Source organism: Miscanthus floridulus, chromosome 17 (genome assembly GCF_019320115.1).
Source record: "Miscanthus floridulus cultivar M001 chromosome 17, ASM1932011v1, whole genome shotgun sequence".
NCBI classification, from domain to species: Eukaryota; Viridiplantae; Streptophyta; class Magnoliopsida; order Poales; family Poaceae; genus Miscanthus; species Miscanthus floridulus.
In genome coordinates, this window is record NC_089596.1 from 34,327,707 (window position 1) to 34,350,033 (window position 22,327).

The following is a 22,327-nucleotide window of genomic DNA, read 5'->3' on the forward strand; positions in this document are numbered from 1 at the left end:
ACCTTCCGAGGATGCCAATGCTCATCTTCAGAATTTTCTAGAGATTTGCAACACAATCTCAATTAGTGGAGTCTCACAAGATGCCATTCGACTCTGACTATTTCCTTTCTCATTGCTTGAAAAGGCAAAGCATTGGTTTTATACCAATGCGGGAACCTTGAATACATGGGAGAAGTGTTCAAACGACTTCCTCATCATGTTCTTCCCCATCGGTAAAACTAATCTTCTTCGTAGCAAAATTTCTAACTTTCAATAGCAAGCCCGAGAATCCATTCCAGAGGCATGGGAGCGACTCCAAGAGTACATCTAAGCATGCCCTCACCACGGAATGGAGGATTGGTTGCTCATCCAAAATTTGTATCACGAACTTTCAATGGAGTCCCGCCAACACCTTGATGTTGCCGCCGGAGGATCATTCTTCTCTTTGAAGGTGGGTCAAACAAAGGAGTTGATCGAGAAGATGGTAGAAATCCAAGGATGGACCGATGAACATCTCAAAGGTACATCCCATAGTTATGAAGTTAATTCTTTATCTATGGAATATCTTTTGAATAAGTTAGAAGAAAGAGAAAATTGGGAAAGAGACGCCGCTATAGAATATTTTGTAGCCAAACAGCCATAGGCAAGCCTGCCATGTGAGGAATGCGGGGGCATGAATCACACTAGTGATGTCTGCCCCAGTAGAGACCTTAAGTGCCTTCTTAATGATGGTGGATATGGGCCACCTCCACCGCAGCCTTACCAGTGATGGAATCCGCGAGTTAATCAAGATAATTCAACCACTCATCCTTCCGATTATTCTTCTCTTAGAGATCTTGTTTTTAGTAAAAGCCAAAATCAATGAGCAAATCCATGCTAAATTACTTGACCATGATAGGATTTTAGGAGATATTCATGCTAGGCTTGATGAATTTTCTTTACCTTTAGGAAATCAGCTTAACTTTAATGAAAGGCTAGAAAATCAATTAGCCATTTTGATTTCAAAAATTTCACATAATGAAAAAGTTAATGCTATAACAACGAGAGGTGCAAAAAACACTCATGATCCACCTTATCCTGAAGCAACAAAGAAAAAAAATAGTAATTGAAGTTCCAGCTGAAGAAGAAGCCCCGTTGTGCCCCAAGAGAAAGGAACGACAGTCCCTCATGAGTTCTTTGACACTGAGGTGTTACCATTTCCGGAGTGCAACAGAAAGGCAATTGAGGATGAACAATTCAAGAAATTTGTCGAGGTAATTCAAAAATTATATATACATGTACCATTAATTGACGCTATGCAAGTCCTTACATATGCCAAATATTTAAAAGATATACTCAACAAAAAGAAGCCGTTGCCAAGCATAGAGATAGTGAAATTGACCGAGGAGTGCAGCGTAGCCACACTTAATCAGCTGCCTGAAAAGAAGAACCAAGGAAATCCTACTATATCATGCTCCATCAGTGCCCAACAATTTGATCAAGTCCTCTATGACCTTGGAGCAAGCGACAGCGTCATGCCAAAGGTAGTGTATGATAAATTAAATCATAATTCATTATCTCCAACCACAATGTGTTTGCAATTAGCCAATCAATCAATCCGATATCCTGCGGGAATAGCAGAGGATATTCCTATCAAGATAAGGAGCTATTTTGTTCTTTTAGATTTTGTGGTGTTGGATATTAGTGCCGACACAAAAACACCACTAATCTTAGGGAGACCATTTTTAAGCATGGCAAATGCTCACATTGATGTTGGAGCCAGAGAAATTCATCTCAACATTAATGGCAAGGAAGAAATATTTCACTTCAAGCCGAGACTGGAGCAATGTTCATCGGTGGAATTAAAGCCTCCCGACATATCTATCATGCATGAATAGGATGATGATTCCATCACTCATAGGAGCAAGCCACCGTAGATCATTTGCATGGAAGGAATCCGAGGAGCCAAATCGAGGTGAGTTAAGCAAAGGTATGCACCTAATCCCTATTTATTTTCACTAAGCAACATCATTTTATATCAAAACATGTTTAGTACCTTGCTTAAAAAGTAAAAAATCATTAAGGGGGGATTAGGTGGCCGCCCGGCCATCTTTGGCCATTGGCCAGCCCCACCTCTGCCCCCTCTTGGCTTCTTTCACCTCCATTCACTCCTCCATGCACGTGAAGAGCAAGGCCAAGGCAAAAATCTGATGGTCACTTTGTTCTTTACCCTCCACTCACCTTGTCCTTGCCTCCAACATTTCCAATCCATTCATTCACCTCTTGGCATTTTCCTTTCACTCATTCACCTGGTGGCACACTTGTGAGGGCATCTAGGAGGGAATCCAAGCAAGGGATGGCAGAATTGCCACCAAGGGTGGCCTACCGGTGCCCTACTCTGGTGCCCTTGGAACTTTGCTCTCTCTCCCACTCATTTATGTCCTTGTGAAGCTCACACACACACACCACCAGCATTTTCACTTCCAAGAGCTGAAGTTCCACTCCTCCTCTCTCCTTCAAACTCCATACCATGAACATCTTTGCTTAAATCACTAAGCAAATGAATTATTAGGGAGAAGAGAAGCATCATAGTGGTGATCTACTCATCACATAAGGGAGTAGCTCATTTGTTTTACTAATCCTTAACCCTTCTCTTGTTTCTAGCTTGCTCTTGCTTGTAGGATCATGAAGAAATTCAAAGGTGCCCCACTTATTAGCCTCGTCGCTATGTCAGTTTCCCACCGCCTTTGAGAATGCATCTAGGTCGTTGCTTAAGTCAGTTTGATCCAAGGGCTCACGTTGGACCCTTAGGGCTATATAATCTAGCCCCTGCCTCTCCTCCTAGGCATAACCCAAGTCATCAAGTCATTTGAGAAGACAGAAACTCTAATATCCTCAGAGCTCCTCCTCCATAGCATAGCTAGTTAGGATAGATCTAGAGGGAGGCAAGCAGGACTTCGCTTGGATTCCCAATCTTGTCAAGAGCGTGGTTCGGTATAAACTTTGTACCCCTCTCTCTCTCTCTCTTGTTTCTCTATTATTTTATATGCTAGTTACAATTGTTATGACAATCTTAGTGTTCATCTTATTCATGTTCTTCGTTATGATGTTCAACGTCTACGTTGATTATATACTTAGTATAGCTAGTTTATCATTATGTTTATGCACAAGATCATATAGCGCTCACTCTAAAGTACATAGGGTGGGTGGTCAACATTGTGTAAGCGTGGTGCTTATATGTTGTTTACCTGTGGATCACCCTATATTCTAGGTCATGTGGTAGATTGCGGATGTGACACTTCTGTTGAGTCCTTTGTAGTCCACTCCTTGAATATAGGTGCACGTAGGGTCCGATTACGAAGGTAGAACGAGCTCTACCCTCAATCTTCCTTAGTAATATCCCTTATGTGTAGATATGATGATGATTATAGCCATGATTACTAGGTGTAATTGCACTAATCAAATGTATTCTTTGACTTGTAATTAAGAATGACTTAGGAATTATTCGTCTAATATTCTACCTGACCATGCTAACGCTATAGAAAGGAGTGCTCTGAGTGATTTATCATTATTATTACTTATCATTTATACATATCTTATCCTATGACTTATCCCTGTTGTGAGTAGAGTAATGACTATGGTTTAATTCTCCTTCAATAGTATAAGTTATCAATACATGTCCATGCTAGACCTTCCTAGTGGTAAAAATATAAATAACGATACCTATAATACTCTCGGGTAAAATGCTACAATAGTATATTATCTATGCGCTTGCGGATACTTTTCATTCATAGATTTATATATATTCTCTCTAGTCACATAATTACTAAAGAACTGCTTAGCGTTATTCTAGTAGTAATACTATGTAGTACCAACAAATATCTCTGGCATCATCACTAGGGATGACAACCTAGTAAAGCTAGGGGATATAGGTTTATAATAGGTGGCTAAGTACTCAAACAAGTGACATGTTTATAAACACCAACAAGCATTTTTGGCACTGTTGCCGGGGAAGGTAACTAGCAAAGGAAGTATTGATAAACTTATACTTATTGATGGGATCGAGATAACCATTGACCTCTGCTCAAACAGGCTTACCCTTGTTTTGTCTACTTGTGTATCTTATGCAGGGTAATGTATGACCGGTTTTGACCTTCCGACAAACTACGTTGAAGATCTAGAAACATTAATCAGGAGAACTAGAGCTAAACTCAAGAAAGTCTCAGCTTTGAAATCGAAACATAACCATATAAGGCGAAGCTTAACACTAGAATTTGAAGCCATGGCTAACAGGACTCTCCTTGAATTCTCTACTCCAACTACGATCAACATCCATACCAGACCGATAGTCAGTGTCGGAGACAATGGATTTGAGCTTAAGTAGGCTCTCATCAATATGGTGCAAGCAAACTAGTTTTGTGGAAAGGCACATGAAGATGCAAGTGCACATCTTCAACACTTCCTGGAGATCTGTAGCACCTTCACTATCAAAGGAGTAACCCAAGATGCCATACTACTTTGCCTTTTTCCATTCTCACTTTTGGGAAAGGCAAAGCAGTGGTTCTACGCCAATAAAGATAGAAATATTACATGGGATAACTGCTCCACTGCCTTTCTAGCAAAGTTCTTTCCCATAGGCAAGACCAATGCTCTGCGTGAGAGAATCTTAAGCTTTTAGCAACAACATGATGAATCTGTCCCTAAGGCATGGGAATGCTTTCAAGACTATATATCAGAATGTCCTCATCATGGGATGGAGAATTGGCTACTCATGCAGATGTTCTACCATGTGTTGGACAATAGTACTCATGAGACTATGGATGCTGCTGCTGGAGGTGCATTCTTATCACTTACACTTCCAGCTACGACCACTCTTGTGGAGAAGATGGCCTCCAACCAAGGCTAGAATGAAGAACGCGTTCAGACCCACAAGAGAGGTGGAGGTATGCATCAACTCAAGGAGGTAGACATGTTATCTGCCAAGATTGACCTACTGATGAAGAAGCTCGAAGACTGAGCTAATGAAAAGCAAGAAGTCATGCACATTCATGATTCTCGAATGACATGTGAAGTGTGTGGAAGCACTAGGCATTCAGGGAATAGCTGTCCTAAGACCCATGAGGATGTGAATTTTGTCAACAAAATCAAAGATGGAACCAGCAACAAAGGCCGAACTACCAAGGTAATTATCAAGGTAACTATCAAGGTAATAATTTCAATCAAACACCCTTGAGAGAATTAATTGCTAGTCAGTCCAAACTTATGGAGGGATTATCTAGAAAGGTAGCTTCCAATGATAAAATTCTAGAAAATATAAGTAGTAGAATGGATAGCTTTGCTTCTGCCATTAAGAACTAGCATAGCTTTAATAAAATGATAGAATCATAAATAGCCCAGCTGGTGGCTGCTATTCCTCTGTCCGACAAAGGTAATATTCTAGGGCAACTGAAAGATCTAGAAACTTCAAATCTTGTTGATATTCACATTGCAGCTTACTACTACATGGAGCCATCGATGGGAAGGTGGATAGATTACACCTTGCCTGACAAGAAAGGTGATCTAGGGAGACCTGTCATCCCCATCGCCATTGGACCTCACATTTTTCAAGAAGCTATCTGTGACTTCAGAGCAAGTGTCAACATCATACCTAAGGTGGAGATGAAAGGGCACCCATTATTTTGGGCCGACCTTTCCTAAGCACCGCAAAAGCCACCATCTACGTGGACAGTGGCAAGATCGGTTTCATGATCAAGTATAAAAAGCAGAAGTTCTCTTTCAAGAACCGCATCTTGCAATCTCCTAGTCATCCACAAAAGGCATACATGCCCGAAGAGACAACAGTGACCAAGAAGAAGAAGAACCGAAGGAGGAAGAATAAGACCAGTCAGCCACAAGAAGAAACGGTCAACATGGTCAACACACTCCGATCTGAGTATGACCACCTCCTTGCTTCACCATTCCTTGTCTAGAAGGAAGATCCTGATGTACCGACGATCGAGTGTACCATTGGACAAAGAATCTTCCATAAGACCTTCTACGACATTGGATCGGGCATCAATATAATGTCCAAGGTAACGTATGAATATTTATTTGGTAACGAACCTTTGTTCCCTACATATATGCAGTTGCAGATGGCGGACCAATCAATCCGATTCCCTGAGTGAATAGCGAGGGACATTATGGTAAGAATACAAGATCACTATGCCCCTACCGACTTCATGGTCCTAGACATGGGAGAAGAAGACAATACACCCATCATCCTTGGAAGACCATTCCTCAACACCACTAACGCGATCATCTATGTCGGATTTGGACAAGTCCACTTCTAATTCCCTAGAGAAAAGGTACGCTGTTATTTCAATAGTTATACTACTTATGAACAGTCGAAGAAGAGCCACTCTAGGAGGAGATGTCGATCATCCCAACATCAAAGGAACCAACCCTGATGGAATGGATGGGAAGATGAAGAACCTAAAGCGCCTGTGAAAAAGGAACCTACACCACATAAGTCAAGCCCACTGGCCAAGTAGGTGTGGAAGGAGAAGGTGACATCATCAGAATCATAAGAGGTGCAACCATTAGGGTCTCCATCACCGAGATCAGATGATGCACCCGAATAATGAATAAGACTGGTGTAAAGTCCTATCCGGAGGACTTAAAAATCTGAACCCTCGCCGTGAGGTAATATCGGTAGTTATCCATATTTATTTTTAGTATTGCATGAATTGTTCTTACTTTAGCATATGTACTTTTCTACATTAGCATTGCATTAGTTAAAAATATATGCATACATCTAGTTATATTTCATATAAAGAAAAATAAAAAGTTTTATTACTGTAGATCATCATCGCATAAGAAAAGAAAATAAAGATATTATTGCATCTTTAAGCCCCATGTGAATAATTTTCATGGTGTCATAAGCCCAAGGAATACTCACCATGGTGGCATAAAAATAATATATATATATATACTATACCTACATATTTTCTTTCTTGCATATAAAAAATAGAAAATTCAAAAAATATTAGATAGACATCCTGTTAAAATTCCTCCATTAGAAAATCTATCTAAACCCACAAGAACAAATCTCTAAATGGCTGATCGCTAATCTGTGCCACGAGCTTTGGTGTTCTTGTTTGAGTATTTTGCAGGATGATCAGAAGTAAAACCATTCATCCGAAGTACATTCTTCTGAACCGCTACTACACCCGCTGCACGAGGAAAACAACTTCTGGAAGGATGAGAAAGATCTTAAGAAAGACCACGATAACATCCAGCTTGGGGAGGAGCATCCCCATGTATCTAGCTAAGTATTTATTTCCCTTTTCAGTTTGACTATCTTTGAGTTTTCTATATATTTGCTAAAGTCATAAAAAGATGCATAATAAATAAAAACAAAATAAAAATTCATCTTAGCTAATATATATAGTAAGGTGTGATCTAAAAAATGAAAAACAAAATAAAAGAGTGTGTCTAGTTTTTAGGAGTTAAATAAATGAGCTCTAAGAATAATCTCTTGCAATGAAAATGATTATTAGTTGCTCTATCGTAATTCCTTTCAAGTATTTAGTTTTTAGCCTTGAATTATCCTGAGTTTTGGATAAGACTGTTTTGATATAAGAATTTACTCTGAGCTTGAAACTCGTGTCTAGCATACGCTTGATCTAAGTCTAGGTAAGTGACGGATATGATATGAGAAGGTATGAGCTGCTGTTTATCTTGTTCCTAGTGATACTAAAGTTCTAGAGATTTATCTTTTGAAAAAACATAAAAATCTTACATGATGAACTCCTATATGACAAAACTTGAATTCCTACCAAGGCCATATATGATATTTAGATTAGAAAAACTTCCACTCATATATGTTGCTTGTTTTGCATTGAGTTTAGTCAAGCTTTGTTGATGGTTTATGAGAGGTTTGTCATGCTCTTAAAATCAAGATCATGTACACACCACCCAAATATGCACTACTATTACACTGGGGGTAGGCACAACAACATGCCATCCATCTAGATTCACCCAAAAATGTTTTACTCCTACACTAGGAGAAAACACCAAAAATATGCCCTATAGGATATCCACCAAATAAATGCTCCAAGTTTTTGTTGCTATCTCTCAAAAGTTTTGTTGCAGTCAAAAGAGACATGGGGCTATGCAAAAGTTATTCATAAAAAAGAAAAAAATGGACAAGTGTCCGATATATTAAAAACAATGGGTACTCTGATGCCCGTCTAAAAAAGAAAGAGATGAATAAGATAGTCCATGTTTTCTTGCAAAATTGTTTCTAAGTTTCAAAAGAGAGATATGTTTTCAAGGAGCAAAGTAGAATTAGGTTAGCCACCATATATATATATCCACCATATACATCCACACATATGCACATCTTGATTTGATTCTATGACTTAACTCTCTTTGGATCCGAAGTTTGACTTTACAATATATGTATTGCAAGTATGCTCCCTATACTTTCTCCCTACTTGTAAACTCCACATAAGCCTTAGTTGTAGGAAGAGAAAGGCATAACATTATTATTGCCTTGATAAGGATCCACAAATACCACAAATATTGAAAGACTTGAGAGTGTCATACAAGGGAAGCTTTGAGTTTTATTTTTAAAATCTATAAAAACTCTGAAATAATGGTTGAGCGAAGAACTTGAGACATAGTGCTTGACTTGATTGTTCTATCTTTTAATTGCTCAAGACCTAAGTGAAGGCTGAGAAGCCCCATGGTGGAAGGTAATATGGATAAGTTTGAAAGTCAGATCGGTTTATTCTAATCCAGAAGAGAATTCTTGTTTGAACGCATATGTACTTTTGAGGAGTTGCTTCAATGTTTTCAAAATCCTTAAACTCCAGATTTAGTTACTAAGTTTAGTTTTGCTAAGGGACTAGCAAAAGGTAAGCTTGGGGAAGTTGTTGACGGTAGTTAACAACCAATATAAACCATCAATTAAACATGCATAAGGGCATAAATATAATCACCAATGAAGGTTTAGGGGTTTAAACTAATAAATTCCACAAGTTTTGGTGAATCTATGTTTCCAGCATGGTTTAATTAGAAAACCGCCAAGGAGGACCTAATTGTCAAAGGAAAATACGGAGTTCCGCCATGGTACCTACGTGGGAAGACTCTAGAATGGTCCAAAAGCCACATCACCAAAGCGAAGGGCCATCCCCAGACAGGTCGGGCCGCCTGGCCTCTTGGTGGGGACGGCCGGCCCCTATGGGCCCTACCTGTTAGCCTCGTAGCTATGTCAGTTTTCCACTGCCTTTGAGGATGTATCTAGGCCATTGCTTAAGTCGGTTTGATCCAAGGGCTCATGTTGAAACCTCAGGGCTATATAATCCAGCCCCTGCCTCTCCCCCCAGGCATAACCTAAGTCATCAAGTCATTTGAGAAGACAGAAACCTGAATCTCCTTAGAGCTCCTCCTCCATAGCATAGCTAGTTAGGATAGATATAGAGGGAGGCAAGCAGGACTTCACTTGGATTCCTGATCTTATCAAGAGCATGGTTACAATTGTTATACCACTCTCTCTCTCTCTTATTTCTCCATTATTTTTATATGCTAGTTACAATTGTTATGACAATCTCAGTGTTCATCTTATTCATGTTCTTTGTTATGATGTTCAACGTCTATGTTGATTATATACTTAGTATAGCTAGTTTATTTTGGCAGAACCGCCTAATCTAATGCTCTCTAAAGGATACTTTTCTTCCACTAGGCACTAAGTACCCAAGCGAGGACACAAAATTATGCAGTTCTGTCGAGCACACCCCGAGGGAGAACTCGAAAATCCATATTTTTCATCAGGATCATAAATGAGAGAATAATGCTTACAACATTCTTAGCCATTTCTTACATCACTTTATTACAACATTAGAGTAGTTAAACAAGTTGAACGTAATAGAGGAATTAAGACAGTTTTACATGTAAAAGAGTTTATACATTTTAGGTTTACATTTTTATCTTGCAGCGAAGAATGACATATGATCAGAGTTACATAGAAAATAAAGATTAATGGTGAATCATTAACATAGTGAACATTTATAAACCAGATATGATGGCAGATCATAAAACTTTTCTTCTAAAAACTTTTAGTGAGGGTTATAAATAAACACTATGACTGTAGCGCGAAAGGAATCCTCTCTGAGCCCACCAGGAGGTTTCCACACACAAAAGTCAACTCTAGCATCCACCTGTCACCTGCAACAGGGGGAATAAAACCCTGAGTACACGATTGTACTCAGCAAGACTTACGCAACAGAAGGAAAAATAAAAGACTCCAAGGATATGCAAGGCTATCTGGCTTGTGGGTTATTGCATCTGCAGGACGCATTACTAAATGTGTGTCCTTATATTCGATTTTATTAGCAGTCATCATTAGTTAATTAACTAACCATTCTATGTAAGCACCTATGCTACTTTCAAGCAGGTGGTAAGCAATCAGAACCATTTTATCACCTTTCAAGTTCCAGTTCTTACTACGGTGCAAGACCATAGCTAAGTCGGTACCGTCTCACAGAAATGGCGATTCGCGGACCAATGTATCCTAGATGGGCACCTCGAAACACACGCCCCGTTTGTAGCCCAGGCACAAATGAGACCAACCCATTTCACTATTGTCAAGGGGTCCAGGTCCCCGTCCAAACTTGGACTCCAAGCCCCCACACTTGAGACTCGATCTCAGCATGGTGCTTAGACCTCCACCTTTCCCCGCCTCCAATCAGTCAGTCCGGAAAGAGCCAAAACCCACGACAAGAGCGTAATGAGCCTTCCTGCTCCCATAAGCAAGTATGTGCTCAGGATAATAAGTCTATGACCTAACTACCATCCACAACAACGGATGGTCCTCAATCGACACAAGCGGAACAAGTGCAATCCGAGCCTCGCTCGAATGCCTAACCAAGTCCAAATCCAAAGTACTATTCCACCTAGTCTCCAATTATACTCCATATATATTCCATGTGATAGTAATATAATAACAACAATAATATCTTTCCTATCTCTCGCGAGTGACAGGTAATCACTCGACTTCTACCGGATCCTATAGCATATCAATCTACATGATCCTGACATACTAGCAGGACTCATAGGATAAGGATATATATATATGCAAGTTGTTTTCATTCAACTCCTTAAAACTTAATGCACAAGCATAAAATAAAGTGCAGAATAATAGGGGTTATGCACCGGGGCTTGCCTGGGTAAGATATAACCAAGAGTTAGCATCCCATCGTGGTGACACGATCATCAAGGCACCATATTTTCTGCTACTCCAGATGACTCCGTGATCCATAGTTATTCCTATTATGATATACGTGGATGCAATGCAGAGACGTAATTAATCAACGGCAACTGCAACTCTAAGAATATGATTATGCCTCACAAGCTAACGAGATAGCTCTAATAACTAACGTGTTAGGCTACGTATCCATATTGCCAAATAAGACGTTGTTTCCCAAAAAGTGTTTTAGTTCAAAACTCTCAAGATATTTCTTTATTTTATTGATTTAATATATATATATTCAAACTAGGGCTCCTTAGCTATCTTAGCAAACTGATTATTCTGGAGCTACAAAAATTACAGTGAGAACCTAATAATTTTAGGAATTTACTGTGAAATTTTTAGAGTCAACACTATCACCAATTTATCACTAAAATTTCTACAAGTTTATATCCTAATAAAATTAAGCATCTCAAATTAATTAGCGAACTCCTAAAAATATTATGAAACTAGGTGAACAAGATCTACTAGCAGATAGATCGTGATTTTATGATCCTAAAAAAATTAGTTTCATAATTTTTTGGTCAACTACACAAATTTATATTGAATTTACAAGTTTGCCTTAGAAACTAAATTAGAAAATACTTAGAAAAAAGAAAAGGCCAGCGGCAACTAATTCAGCCCAGCAGCTCCTCGGCCCAGCGCGGAACGTGGCCACGCGCCAGCAGGCCGGCCCAATTGGCCCGCTGCGTGAGCGCATCTGCGCATTAGCAAAAGACCCCCCATGTTTTTAGACAATCAAACGGTACAGCGCAACACTATTCCCACAGACTCAAGCTTTCCACAAGGCACCCTGAGTTGTGTCGTCTTTGCAATAGGGTGGTCCCCAATGTCCCCGCTCATGACGGCGCGGCGACCATCGGCAAACCGCAGTCGCACCGAGCAAAAGGGACCCGTTCTAACCAAGCTAAGGGACCGACCACCATCTACGGTTTGGCCAACAACATGGTTTCAACACGTTTTAACGAAGTTTGGGCAATTTTTAAGAGGGCAACGTGACATCCAACACCACTACCACCTATACCATGCTCAAGTACTCACTTAGAGGCAACCAACAGTACAAGAACACGATCAAGCTAGTGTTTAAACAATTTAGTTAGAATTTGAATGCCAAAACGGCATTGTCTCCTTCCTTTCTAGACTTAGAAGAGGCAAGGATTCAGTTTGAACTAAACAACCATTAGCACTTTTGCCACCATTTTAAAAGGTCTAAACTTTATTAACTTCAACCAACAAGTACTTCATGAAATAGTCCATACTTTATACTAAACCACAGGAACAAAATATTTGAGCACTATTTAATTATTTTGCTCAATATAATTCGCTATAAATGATACTTTAAACATAAGTTCAAGTGCTTGTCGTCTTAACGAAAAGAGCTTATCTTAACTTCAAATTTGATTTTTGAGCTCCCAAGAGCACTAGTTAACAATATTTATTTTGATTTTTCTCAACCACAAAAGTTTGTCACATAGAATTTGTTTGTCATTTCATGTAAGTTTTAAACTCTTAAACCCAGTGAACTTGTTTTTGCTAATCTCTTTTAGGTCTTAATCTTGGTGCTAAGCAAGCTCGTAACACCAGCGGTGTTACAACCTTCCCCTTAAAAGAATCTTGTCCCAAGATTCAGAGCAAGAACCAAAAAGGGAAAACACGATTACATTTCATAGATCTGAAGGTACATAGGAGGTTGCATGGCTTCGCCCACTAAACCACTCAAGGATTTTAGGGACTACACGATTACAACAAAACAAGCACACAACCACTAGCTCACTCCAGAAATTGGCGAAGACGGGGACAATGGAGAAGCAATAAGAAAATGAGTATCCAGAATATGGCGTACGCCCAACAGATCCAGAAACAAGAGACTGAGAACTCAATCATCGTGAACCCTAAGACCAAACTAACCGAAGGTAGACTTGAATTTCTTCGACAAAAACCAGATCCCTTCTTCTTCTCATATTACATAATCACCTCTGATTGATGACCCTAGTTCCATGAACGACGACTCGGTCTTGTAGCTCTGCTTCGGATTCAAAGGGGGTGGGGATGAAGGAGGAGAGCTAGGGCATCTTATAGTGGTGAATGGAGGTGGGGCGCAGCGCACCGGGAAGTGGAGGCGGCGTGGAAGGGTAACTTATACTGGGCGAATGGAAGTGGGGCGCAGCGCACTAGGAAGTACACGGGGTGGGTGGTCGACATTGTGTAAGTGTGGTGCTTATACGTTGTTTACCTACGGATACACCCTATATTCTGGGTCATGTGGTAGATCACGGATGTGACACTTTCGTTGAGTCCGTTGTAGTCCACTCCTCGAATATAAGTGCACATAAGGTCTGATAACGAAGGTAGAACGAGCTCTGCCCTCAATCTTCCTTAGTAATATCCCTTATGTGTAGATATGATAATGATTATAGCCATGATTACTAGATGTAATTGCACTAATCAAATGTATGCTTTGACTTGTAATTAAGAATGACTTAGGAATTATTCCTCTAATATTCTACTTGACCATGCTAACGCTATAGAAAGGAGTGCTCTGAGTGATTTATCATTATTATTACTTATCATTTATACATATATTATCCTATGACTTATCCCTGTTGTGAGTAGAGTAATGGCTATGGTTTAATTCTCCTTCAATAGTATAAGTTATCAATACAAGTCCATGCTAGACCTTCCCAGTGGTAAAAATATAAATAACGATACCTGAAATACTCTCAGGTAAAATGCTACAATGATATATTATCTGTGCGCTTGCGGATACTTTTCATTCATAGATTTATATATATTCTCCTAGTCACATAATTACTAAAGAATTGCTTAGTGTTATTCTAGTAGTAATACAATGTTGTACCAACACATATCTCTGGTATCATCATTAGGGATGACAACCTAGTAAAGTTAGGGGATATAGGTTTATAATAGGTGGCTAAGTACTCAAATAAGTGACACGTTAATAAACACCAACAAGTAGTATCACTTAGTGTAATTGTGGTGTTTAGACTATAGGGTACCTTGGGTTGTGGCTAGTTCTCCGGATAGATTGTGGTAGGTGGCAAGTGGTGACAGCCCTGTCCATCCTCTGTATTCTACCACATTAGAATTAGATATTAAATCATAGGGCTCGTGGTGCTTTGCGCCTAATCAACCTTAGGGTGAGTTTAGGGAAGGTACGCCCCGAAGTATATTCATTGCTTATCTTGCTAGACAATTGATAAGTTGAATTAATTAAGACAGTACTTCATTTATCTTCACCTACTCTGTGACCATAGTTGTAGTTTCTTTTGTTTTATTATTTTTAGTTAGTTTAGTTTACTTTCATTACATTCATGCCTAGGTAATTCACTAGAACTCAATTAATCATTTGTTTGAGTCATACTACGCCTTCTCTGTGGAAATAAATATGATACTTGGTTTACTCCCAAGTGAAGTGCTACATCGATATATTCTGTGCGCTTGTGGAATTAATCTAATAGTCATAAGAAATATCAACAACCACAACTCCAGTTTCATATTTACTACTGCTTGGCTTTCATCAACTAACACTATATCGTTTGCTAAAAGCATACACCAAGAGATATCCCCTTGAACATTCCTTGTAACCTCATCAGTTACCAAGGCAAAAAGATACGGGCTCAAGGTTGGCCCTTGATGTAGTCCTATTTAAATCAGGATGTAATCCGTGTTACCATCATTTGTTCGAACACTAGTCACATCATTGTTAGCCTATTAAAACTTCAAATATATATACACAACATACTATTCTAGCTATGATCACTAAACCACTTTGCTTATATGCAATTTGGTTTACATTTGACACCAATATCAATTTTTGTACTGCTACAGTGATCACTTCGTCTTAATTATTATCGATGCGAATTTTGGCAAGATGGTAGTTTTTGATTCCTTTAGAAAAGAACAAAAGGAGTACCGCAAGTGTTCATCACTGTTTAATAGATGTAAGTAATCGTAGCCGATGACTTGCAAGACAAACTATTGTGTCCAATTGTTGTTGTAGAGACACTGAATCTTTCTTTGATGACATCGATTAAATAGCGCCTACAAATATTATGTTAGCAAAGGAGAAGCATGTAACAAAGATAAGACAAAAGAAGACAAACATTGTTCTACATCAAGAGTTACAACCATTTCTACCCCGCAAATAGTTAGCATACTAATTAGGTAGAACAATGCACTTGAGTGTATCATTTTTTTTTGCATGTCACCAACTTGAAGTGCGCGAAGCAACCTTTGGAAGCGTGCTGTGTGAATACTTTGTATGTCAATGGCTTAGGACCAATGGTGTTGCTACAATAACCCAAAAGAAAACAATCCGTCAAATCATTTCATATGCATATGTTCATTAATTTGAATTTAATTTATATATTTCCATTTGTTTCGTACAACACCATATGTTTTTTGCCCTCTGCCATAGTTGACCAAAAGGATATTCAAGAAATTCAAAATGATTTATGCAAATTCCTGTTGTGAGAGGTGATGTACGAGAATATATGGCTACTTCTTTGATAGGACTTTAGAGTATGCGAAAGACCCTAAGTACGGGGGTCGTCGCGCTTCGACCCAAAGGTCCTCTCATCAATGTTAACATGAAGCACAATGTTAATAGTTTGTAAACTAATGTATCCTAAAATTTGTTTGTAAATGGTGTGTATTAATTAACTAGTACCTTATAATAATGTATACATATTTGAAGTTATTCTGACTGAAATGAAATAGGGTATGAAATTTGGTGGAAACTGAGATTTCAAATCTGGCAAGAAATTTCAAAAATTTAAATTGTATTTCATTGGCGGTTTAGTTTTAGCAGAATCGATCTTCTGAGTAGATTTTCAAGGGCAGTTCATTTAAGCGAACAACACCTGAAAATATTGGTTTTAGTTGCGGTTGCCTTGCCACAACCGTTGCTGAGCATAAAGTTTCAAGGGCGGTTGCGTTAAGGTAACCGCATGTGAAAACATAGTTTAGGGGTGGTATTCATAGAGCAACTGCCACTGAATATCTATTTGCAAGGGCGGGTGGATTAGGTTGCATAGCTATGTAACATTCTCGGACAAGAAAAATATTGTAAAGATCTCCTCTGCCTCTTGTCCCGACCCATTGATTACATATTGCAAGTGATCTCAGTAAGTGAAAACTAAAAGAAGAAGGTGCCCTGTGCTAGCACACATACATGGCCTAGTGGGTTTTTTGCATGGTCGAAAATGAAACAAAATATGTTTATTTTGCCTCTAACATCATGTTCAAACAAATATTCCATCTTCACATCATTGTCTCTAACTCTCCATCACATTTGAATATAGTTGCAGCATAATCACATTATCTTGACGTTGCAGTAGAATCAAACAACCCTAACTTTAACCACTAATTTCAAACAATCAACGTAGTTTCACAACATGTAAAATATATATTATGAAAATATTTCTCATAGTGAACCAATCTGAAAACTTAAACTTGTTGCTAACTGAGAATATAAAAAACCAATGAGAATGTAGGTTGGATGACTCACGGAAAGTTAAGGAGAGCATGTGGGTGGCGGTGCTCCTAGGGGCCGATGACAATGCGAGGCAGACGAGGCGGGGATGGCGTGTGGCGGACCGTGGGGATGGGGATGGCGTGTGGCAGATGGGGAACGGGACGGCGCATGGTGGTGGACCATGTGGACAGGGACGGCACGCAGCGGACGGTGTCGAGGTCGGGGTCAAAGCCGGCACAATGCTCTTAGGGATCCCGCGGTCGGCGTGGATGCAGACGACAGTCGCTCTTATGGTTGAAAGTCAAAAGTATGGTCCATGGTGGTGCAAAAACTACACTATATCAATGTAGCTGTTTCTAGAAAAGCAGCTTCTGGTTCTATCCGTTTGATTGTGTTTTGCCTTTGATAGTAGAAGCACTTTACAGAAGCTGAACAAACACAACTTAAGATTAGTGAGAGGGTGAGGAAGAGGGAGAGGATCACTACAACATGGATATAGGGCTTTGAGCTCCTGGAATGGGGGTATATATCGAGGTTTCCATGCTAATGCCAACTTATAGTGCTGACACATATACTATTCTTGCTTCCATGTATAATTTCTTGATTTCCATGATGGCTCCTAGTTAGCAACATCATATGTACTTTAGTGTCTGCACTCAAGGTGTGCTGGCACAGATAATAAGTATTCGTGCCAGCATATTTCTTTGGTCTGCACTTTCTATCTTAGTGGCACCTTGACCACCATGGTTGAGCCGTTTGCATTGGTGTCGGTTGGGTCAACATTGACAAATCAACTGGCACGAGTATTTTTGGAGTAGTGAAGGAGAAATTAATTCCATCTACTCGAGCTTGCTCTAAAACCAGTTGCTTGACGCCGTGTGGTGCTAGCTTACCAGCAAAATGAAGTTGTACCATTGGGCATACAAATGTATACCATGAATGTGTTGTTGATGTTGTTGTGGTGCTGATTTGCAGTGGAATGTAGAGAAGATGTTTGGTTCATGGGATGACCAACTACTGGTTCTAGGTCGATCGAGGACATACAGTGTTTGACCACATCTCTTCAACTCTTCTTCTATTGCACTATATATGCACAATGATTCATGCATGACCCCTTGCATATATTTCTCAATGAAACTTGTTTTTTTGGCTAGTATAGAGAATGGTGACGGTTCACAAAGCAATGGGCACGAAAAAGAGGTACAGAAGGGGTGGTGGCATAAATTAAAATCATCAGTTAACCACGTGCATATATGTTGCAGTTTTAAAAAACTATAGGCTACATAAAACGATGGTTTAGAGAAAAAGAGGTTCTGAGTTTCTAGAGCACCAGAAAGGCCAAGGTTTTGACAATACCACTGCCTTTCAAAAAGTATATAAGCTGGTTTTGTTGCATCCAAATGATGCATAGCAATGCAAATTTCCAAAACTCTAGTATTTGTCCAGTTCTCTGAAAACGTTTTGCATCGGCCTAAAAGGAGTGGAAGCTGAGCCTCCACGATTCCACGTTGTGGGCACACCACGTCAACAGGCACGTTTGGGTCTCGGTCACATACTCACATCTATACAAATCTATCAGGTGATGCACACGCTATTTAACGCACCGCGCACACAAGACGCAAGAGGCACAGAGACACCGAACACTTTACACGTCCACACACGCGTAGCACGTTCGGCAATGGCAAAGCTCGTTGCCGCTGTCCTCGCCGTCGTCCTGGCGGCTCTCGCGGCCGGCACCGCCACCGGCATGCCGTCGGAGATCGACGACGGCATGCCGCTGATCCACATGCTGCGCCCGCTGCTGCATTCCGGCGGCCACCTGGGCCGGCGCGGCGGCGTGCCATGCGACAGCTGGCGGTTCGCTGTGGAGACGAACACCCTGCGCGACTGGGAAACGGTCCCAGCCCGCTGCGAGAAGTACGTCGGCAACTACATGCTCGGCGGGCACTACCGCAGCGACTCCCGAGCCGTCGTCGACGAGGCCATCGCCTACGCCGAGGGCTTGAAGCTCTCCGGCGAAGGCAAGAGGTCTGGGTGTTCGACGTCGATGAGACGACGCTTTCCAACCTCCCCTACTATGCTGAACACGGCTTCGGGTACGTTTCATATATTTATAGGTTGCATTATTAAAACATATACCTTATGTTATTTATTCCAATACGCTTTCGAATCGAACTCTGAAGATTGTGAGTACAAGTCATTGATTGGACAGCAAACCAACCAAACTGATCTAATTCATCAAATACTACTCTCAATGTATCTATCTGCCTGTCTATCTATCTCTTCTCTATCTCTATCTTTTTATATTTTATATTACACCTAAAAAGACTGTAAGTCATTATCTATCTGGTGATACCAAATCTTAATCCCTACTCATGCGTCCATCGATATGAATCATACTCTACTTGGAGCTCATACGTCCACATACTATCCATTTACGATACCAAGACCAGATCCACATGTCCGCGTCCGATATAAGGTCCTCGGATCTCACGCATCCGCATAAGATTACTAAGATTTAATTCAAAAAATTATGACCGCAATACAAGACACGGTCATATATCTAGTACACTTAATAAAACCGGACATGACTCATACTCAGAGAGAGTAGATAACAGATGGATATGGGGGAGATAGTGACCGACTGAGAGACGAGAGAAAAAAGATTTTTCTAATTAATATTAGGTATGTGTATACCTTAGGTGATCTGTTCACGTTTTGGAATCGAAACTCTGAAGATTGTGGGTAGAAGTCATCGATGGGACAGTAAACCAAACAAACTGATCTAATTCATCAAATACTAATAGACTTAATAAAACCAGACATGACTCCTGTACTCGAAAGAGTAGATGACAGATGGATGAACGGGAGAGTGAGAGTGACCGACTGAGAGATGAGAGAAAAAGATTTTTCTAATTAATGTTATGTATGTATAGATTTTTTTTCTACTATAAGCGATGGAACAAGAAAATTAGCCTATTTAATATTAGTTACAGTTATTAGTATAGATTATCGATTACTGACTATAAACTATAGATATAGATTATAGATTACTGACTATAAACTATAGATATAGATATAAAATAGACATAGATATAAACATATATGCACATAGGAGTATACTGATATATACTAACAATATACTAGACACGCATATGGATGCGTTCTGTGCACACGTACGGCCACACACTAACAGTGAACGACGCAGGTCTGAGCCATATAACTCGACGGCGTTCGGCGCGTACGCGAAGGAGGCAAACGCGCCGGCGTTGCCGGAGACGCAGCGGCTGTACCAGAGACTGCAGGAGCTGGGCGTGAAGCCGGTGATCCTGACGGGGCGACGCGAGGACAAGCGGGAGTCCACGGCCAAGAACCTCGCCGCTGCGGGGTACACCGGCTACGAGAAGCTGCTGCTCAAGTACGTACATATATCGTCCATTCGACCTGGAATGCTTTGCGTGTGACGACGGGCGTATATGCATGCCCGCAGGCCTCAGAACGTCAGGGTGACTTCGGTGGAGTTCAAGTCCGGTGAGCGGAAGAAGCTGGTGGACGCCGGGTACGTCATCGTCGGCAACATCGGCGACCAGTGGACTGACCTCCTCGGCGAGCCGGAGGGCGATCGCACGTTCAAGCTGCCCGACCCCATGTACTACGTCGGCTAGCTCTTCATACGCTCTTCTAGCTCTACCCGATCAGGACGGACGCCTGAATGAATAATAATTACCGTTGACGTATCAAAATAAATAAATGGACTAATAATTATAAAGTACATGGATTGATGGATATTATGGAGTACTGTATGCCTGGCCCTATGGCTTACAATCCAAACGGCGTAATAATATATAGTTCACACTCAATAACATTTCCGCTGATTTGCTTGCCCAAGTTACAAATAAATAAATGAGCAAAAGCGATTCATCCCTCAGATGTGCAGTGTGCTCTGCTTTGCACAGCAAAGACGAAGGGAAGGTTTGTCACTTCACCACACATTGGTCAAAGAGTTTTTCCAAAAATGATTCCATCTATATTTGTTCTAAGGGCAGCAGGTATATTTTTGATGATGTGGAGAAGAGAGGGAGGAATGTGAGAGAAAGATCGAGGTATTTGTTTTGTGAAGCATCGCATCATGCATGAGCAAAAATTTAGACTATAAGAGATATTTCACCACTGTATGAATTAATGCTGCCATGCAACTCACAAACTTTTTCTTTCTGATTAGATGGATTAAGGATAATTGAATTACTAGAAGACAACTTAACAGACAATCCATTACGTGGCGGTGCATGAGACAATCTATAAGACAGTGCCATTGTACTTTCCCTTAGGTCAATATCTGTAAAAAATATATAAACTAGAATGAAAAGGCTTATACCTTATTCACATAAAGGTACTTATCTTAAAAAAATGCTGTCAATCTAAATAAAATATCAAATGTTCATGGTCAAAATAATTTAGAAATTTTAACTTATGAAAAGTATTATATGTCTTCATACGGAGATGACACTTCTTCCTGCATAAGGAGGAATAACAAAAATGAAAGAAAAATGTGCAGTTGAAGATGACACTTCAACTGCAACAAACGATGTCAATCAAGACATGAAAAAACATGAAAGGCTACCGACGATTGAATACCTAATCGTTGAGGTTTTGATGTTTCATTCGGGCCTCCTATGTCTTTTTTAAGAAAAAGAAAATTTTATTATTCTAACCTCTGATAGAGTTTTGCACTCAACCAATCTATTATTACAGCTGAGCCTTCTACTAGATTTAAAGAGCTCACAAAAAGCAAAAGAAGAAAAGAAGACCAATTAACTAAGCACTGAGCCTATTCGGAGACAGTCACTCATGTTTGACGAAAATCTCCATTGTTGGAATCTCCAACATTAATTCGATAATACCCATTTCAGCGTAGGTCTATTTTCCTCTTTATGTAGGATAGACCATGAGCGCGACAAGGTAGTCCTGAAAGTAACTGTCAATAGAAGTATATCACTTTATTATAAAAAAAAATCGCATCATTTCTAGATAGCATCAATGTCACCTCAATTTCAAGGATTTATCAAAAGACATGAAACAATGCCAAATAAATCCCCTCCATTGGACCTACGCCTCGCTGTCCCCGGCACAAACATCCACGACCCCACTTTTCAGGTGTTGTTTTAGCTGTACACTAATCCACCTGAATTCATACATATTGTGCAGGATTAAAGTTCAGCCAAATAAACCATAACATAAGATTGCAGAAGCTTGTTGCAACGCCACACTCTCGATTCCCATGATTTCAGAAGTCTAATACATTGCAACCATGAAAAAGATAAGGATGCAAAATTAAAACTAATAATGGAGCATACTCTCTCCGTCCCAAAATAAATAACTTTATTAAAAAAATCAGACAAATTAAAGACATTGACAAAAGATGTATGTATCCTCGTCTCTTTTTCTTTCCCGAGTGATGTCTCCTGGATTTGGCAGTTATCATTTGCATGTACCCATGATTAGCTTTCATTTTAGGAGGCAATATCCCATGTTTCTGTAGATTATTATTTTTATGGAATAAATTTTAAATCTTAGAAAATATT

The 22,327-nt window shown here is 39.9% G+C and overlaps 2 non-coding genes and 1 pseudogene across 2 annotated transcripts; 1 reads left to right on the forward strand and 2 right to left on the reverse strand.

Moving 5' to 3' along the window:
- Positions 1-223: 223 nt before the first annotated feature.
- Positions 224-330, reverse strand: LOC136519344 (small nucleolar RNA R71). The gene has a single exon (XR_010774896.1). It is a non-coding gene; the product is annotated as a small nucleolar RNA R71 (small nucleolar RNA).
- A 4,274-nt stretch (positions 331-4,604) lies between these two features.
- Positions 4,605-4,713, reverse strand: LOC136519204 (small nucleolar RNA R71). Its single transcript, XR_010774764.1, has one exon. It is a non-coding gene; the product is annotated as a small nucleolar RNA R71 (small nucleolar RNA).
- Positions 4,714-18,352: 13,639 nt separating this feature from the next.
- Positions 18,353-20,531, forward strand: LOC136514780 (acid phosphatase 1-like; annotated as a pseudogene).
- The last annotated feature ends 1,796 nt before the right edge of the window (positions 20,532-22,327 follow it).